The following is a 5,204-nucleotide window of genomic DNA, read 5'->3' as shown; positions in this document are numbered from 1 at the left end:
TGGACCCCACCCATGCACAAATTTGTGCACTGGGCCTCTAGTATATATATATTATTTATTTCAGAGAGGAAAGGAGAGGGAGAGATAGAAACATCAATGATGAGAGAGAATCATTGATCAGCTGCCTCCTGCACACCCCACACTGGGGATCAAGCCCACAACTGGGGCATGTGCCCGGATCAGGAATTGAACCATGACCTCCTGATTCATAGGTCAATGCTCAACCACTGCGTCACACTGGCCAGGCAGCACAGGAAGTTTTGGAGGGTGATGTTCTCTATCCTAATTATGATCGTGGTCACACTCATCTATCCATGGGACCAAATTCACAGAACTGTACAGCATATTGATTTTACTGTACACTAATCCTATATAATAAGACCCTAATATGCAAATCGACAGAATGGCAGAAAGATGGGTCACTATAATACGCATTGACCACCAGGGGGCAGATGCTCAACACAGGAGCTGCCCCCTGGTGGTCAGGGAGTGCTGCTCAGCCAGAAGCTGGGCTCAGGACTGGGGAGTGCAGTGGCAGTGGCGGGAGCCTCTCCAGCTCCCAGGCAGCACTAAGGACCCCTTGGGGGATGTCCTACTGCCAGCTTAGGCCCACTCCCCCCAAGGGGTCCCAGACTGTGAGAGGGCACAGGCTGGGCTGAGGGCCTGCCTCCCCAGTGCACGAATGTCATGCACCAGGCCTCTAGTTTAAAAATAAAATTTTCAAAAAGATTCACAGAGCTGGCTCTGGCTTGGCTTAGTGCCTTGGGTCTATAGATATTAAAGTCCCCATGGATGGCCTCTGACTACCAAGGGCCCTTTTTAAATCACAGCCAGAAGCAGTGTTTTCTGCTGTAAACTATGAATACTAAGGAAAACACTTGCCCTTCCCTCTGATTTTACTGTTGGCTCTCTAACCATGGGCAAAATGCAAAGAACAGAGCTCCCAGTCAGAAAACACAGCCCATCCACTCTTTACTCAACATATACTTACTGAGCATGTTCCAACTATGAGGCAGGGATACAAAGATGAATGAGCTCTGGTTCATTTCCCTGCCAGTGTACAGCGTAATGAAGGACACAGGCCTGTCCACAAATAATTTCAAAACAAAAGTGTAGGTCCAGAGATATGCCACTTACTATTGGAGTCCAGAAGTATATCAGTTTGGTCAGGACAAGCCAGGAAATGTTTCACAGGGGATTAAAAGGTGAGCAAAGCATTCCAGGGAACATGGGAGCATGTTATATTTGAGTAATGTTTCCTGAGACTGAGGGCTAGAGGGTATATAGAGTGGAGGATGGGGATGTGAATCTGGAGAGGTAGGTTGGTACCTGTGGTTGTTCTTGTAAATCATAACAAAGAATTCAGAGTTTAACCAGTCAGTCAGGGAATGCAATTACAAATGCTTACATGAACTGGGAAGATAATATAAATGAATAAAGCAGCCTGGGTGGAAACGATGGGACATTCTAGAGAGTTTTTGTCTAAACGAGACAGCTGCTACTTACTGGTAGCTCTTCTTAGGCTGCCATACAGAAATCCTGGCCGTGTTGCCCGATGTAATTTTTCAAGAGAAGCTAAACATATTTTTATGTAAAATCTTCCTATTTTTAAATGTGAGTATGAATATATTTTTGCAAATGTAAGATGCCGTCGATTATAAGGTGCATCACTATTTTATGTACCAATAAAAAAGAAAAAAGCCACCTACCAAACTATGACACTCCGATTTCAGAGCTGTTAAATGTGAAAAACATGTGCATCTTAGAATCAATGAAATACTGTAATTCTCATTTTCTCCAAACGTTGTATAAACTCCATGGATCAGTGTGAGGCTGCCAGATTGCAAGCTCTGAGTGAAGGGGAGCCTGAGAGTAATCTGATTAGATTCAAACTTTAGGAAGATCCCTCTGAGGGTCAAATGGTGATAAAACACCATCCATAAGGCCAATGAGGAAGCTCCTGCCACAGTCTAGGACAGGGGTGGGCAAACTTTTTGACTCGAGGGCCACAATGGGTTCTTAAACTGGACCGGAGGGCCGGAACAAAAGCATGGATGGAGTGTTTGTGTGAACTAATATAAATTCAAAGTAAACATCATTACATAAAAGGGTACGGTCTTTTTTTTTTTTTTTTAGTTTTATTCATTTCAAACGGGCCGGATCCGGCCCGCGGGCCGTAGTTTGCCCACAGCTGGTCTAGGAGGTAGATATATAAGGGCTGAATTTAAGCCCTGGCAGTGGGTATGAAGAGGAGGGGCCAAATATAAAAGCCTTTTAGGTACAAAATGCCACTGGTCCCAGACCAGGTATAGGGAGCAAAGGTGGCAGGCCAATTTCAGGTCAGGGTACATGTACATACCCAGGTTGTGGGTTTGATTCCTGGTCTGGGTGCCTATGGGAGGCAACTGATCCGTTTCTCTCTCACATCATCGTCTCTCTCTCTCCCTCTCCATCTCTCTCTCTCTCTCTCCATTCCTGTCTAAAATCCATTTTTAAAAAGCACATATCCTTGAGTGAGGATTAAAAAAAAACTTTAAAAAAAAGGATGATTCCAGCCCTAGCCAATGTGGCCCAATTGATTGGAGCATCATCCCCTGCACCAAGAGGTTGCAGGTTCCATTCTGGTCTGGCCACAAACCCAGGTTGCTGGTTCGATGGTTGGGGTGCTACAAGAGGCAGTCCATCAATGTTTCTTGCTCTCTCCCTCTTCCTCTCTTTCTAAAATCAATAAAAACATACCCTCAGGTGAGGGTTAAAAAAAAGAATGATCCCAAGATTTATAGTCTGGAATAATAAATGGATTCATACTTATTTAATACTATTTACTGGGTGTCTACCTTGTTCCAGATACTATACTGGATGTTAGAGGTACAACACTGGTCCTTCTCTCTTACAATTTACAGTCTAGGTCAGTGATGGTGAACCTTTTGAGCTCAGTGTGTCAGCATTTTGAAAAACCCTAACTTAACTCTGGTGCTGTGTCACATATAGGAATTTTTTGATATTTGCAACCATAGTAAAAAAAAGATTTATATTTTTGATACTTATTTTATATATTTAAATGCAATTTAACAAAGAAAAATCAACCAAAAAAAATGAGTTCGCATGTCACCTCTGACACGCGTGTCATAGGTTCGCCATCACGGGTCTAGGTGATACCATTAACTGCAGAAGAGTATTAACAGGTACAGGGGTAGGACATGAAAGGGGACAAGTGTGTTTATGGTGGAGAAAAAGAACAAGTTGAAATGTTCTATATGCTTTAGAACAATGGTTCTCAACCTTGGCTGCACATTAAAATCACCTGGGAGAAATCAAGATTTTATTCCGGAGGATGAGGCCCAGAAATCAGGATTTTAAAAAGATTCCCAGGTGATTCTAATGTGCAGCTAAGGTTGAGAACCACTGCTTTAGAAGCTGGCGTTTAGAGCCCAGGAAATAAATCAGGTCTTTCTGATTAAAGAGGTCATCAGGGTATCAGTAACAGCTGAAGTGATTAGAGAAGATAAAATAGCCTGAGTAAGCTTGTAGAGCAGTGGTTCTCAACCTTGGCTGCACATTAAAATCACCTGGGAGAAATCAAGATTTTAAAAAGATTTCCAGGTGATTCTAATGTGCAGCCAAGGTTGAGAACCACTGTTGTAGAGTAAGAAGGCAATAGGGATAAAAGGCATTAAGGAGCGAACAAAGGAACAATCTGGAAAGGAAGAGGCTCAGGAGAGAGGGATGTCTGTATACCAAGGGAAATAGGTATTAACATATAATCCAACATATCTTCTGTAATTACTGCATAGAAGTAATTTACCTTGGCAATGTACAATTCAGATTTTCAGAGTTATGGGTATTTTTGTCTGAATTCCAAATCCACTTACCAGACCAGCTTATTTAGAGAGTTGTGATATTTTTAAATATTTCCACAATCTGTCCCTTCTAGCTTGCATGTGCTCCTGTTTTGCAGTATCTCAGTTTGATATCTAGCATGAGTCAATGGAAGAACAATGGTAATTCTAATTTTCCTTTTGCGCGGGCTCTAATCTGCCATTCCAAGGCAAAAGTCAAACAAGAAAATATACTTTTACTCAACTCCCTCTCATGTCCAAGCACTGGGAATTGGGCAAACTATCAAGGCACCAATGATGGAATTCCCTTGCAAGACCACTGTGAGGTTCTTGAACCAGAGCTCCATAATAGGTGAGTCTATGATATGGCAAGATACTATGGCCCTCTAGACTTGTTCAGAAAGACTCTCCATTTTTTGATTTTTAATCCTCCCAATGTTTTTTAATCCTCCTTATTGATTTGAGATAGAAATATCAATGTGAGAGAGAACATGAATTGGATGCCTTCCGTACGTGCCCCAACCAAGGATAGAACCTGCCACCCAGGCATGTGCCCTGACTGGGGATCAAACCCCCAACCTTTCGGTATAGTGATGACGCTCCAACCAACCAAGCACACTTACCAGGGCAGGCCCTACATTTCATAGGAGGAGGTAAGTGCTCCCAAATGTCACAGTCTTATGACTGGATGGCCAATACTCTTTCTATTACATCAAAGTTACCCAATTCAACCCTATAAAGATAGCTCCAATCTACACGAATAAAAGACAAAGATGCTAATTGACTGTACCTTCCCTACGACCAAGCCACGCCTACCAGCCAATCAGAGTGACTATATGCAAATTAACCCAACCAAGATGGTGGCTGGCAGCCACGGAGCTGGAGCAAGCAGGAGGCTTGGTTGCCCCGGTGATGGAGGAAGCCCCAAGCTTCCCGCCTGCCTTGGCCGGCTGTGGCCTCTGCAAAAGGCAACAAAGTTTCAATTATAGAAGCTAAATCAATCCCAGATACCTGCTTCCAGCCAACCTCCACTGGGAGTTTGGGTGGCTGGGGCTGTGGCCAGCCTGCAAACAGCCATCAGCCCCTCACTCAGGCTGGCCAGGCACCCCAGCAGGAACCCCCACCCTGAAAGGGCTGTGGCCAGCCTGCAAACAGCCATCAGCCCCTCACTCAGGCTGGCCAGGCACCCCAGCAGGAACCCCCACCCTGAAAGGGCTGTGGCCAGCCTGCAAACAGCCATCAGCCCCTCACTCAGGCTGGCCAGGCACCCCAGCAGGAACCCCCACCCTGAAAGGGCTGTGGCCAGCCTGCAAACAGCCATCAGCCCCTCACTCAGGCTGGCCAGGCACCCCAGCAGGAACCCCC

General features: G+C 44.8%; 1 protein-coding gene across 4 annotated transcripts in view; it reads right to left on the bottom strand.

Moving 5' to 3' along the window:
* PPEF1 (protein phosphatase, EF-hand calcium binding domain 1) overlaps positions 1 to 5,204 on the bottom strand; it is a 126,306-nt gene that overhangs the window by 108,817 nt on the left and 12,285 nt on the right. Inside the window, exon 1 of one of the 4 annotated variants that reach the window (XM_014543451.1) lies at positions 4,630 to 4,668. The exons of the other annotated variants lie outside the window; for them this stretch is intronic. The gene's annotated coding sequence lies outside the window, so the exon portion shown is untranslated. Of the gene's footprint in view, positions 1 to 4,629; positions 4,669 to 5,204 lie in introns of those variants that run through there. 4 annotated transcript variants of the gene reach the window in all.

This window comes from Myotis brandtii, unplaced genomic scaffold, assembly GCF_000412655.1.
Source record: "Myotis brandtii unplaced genomic scaffold, ASM41265v1 scaffold326, whole genome shotgun sequence".
NCBI lineage: Eukaryota > Metazoa > Chordata > Mammalia > Chiroptera > Vespertilionidae > Myotis > Myotis brandtii.
This window is presented reverse-complemented; position numbering and strand designations above follow the sequence as displayed.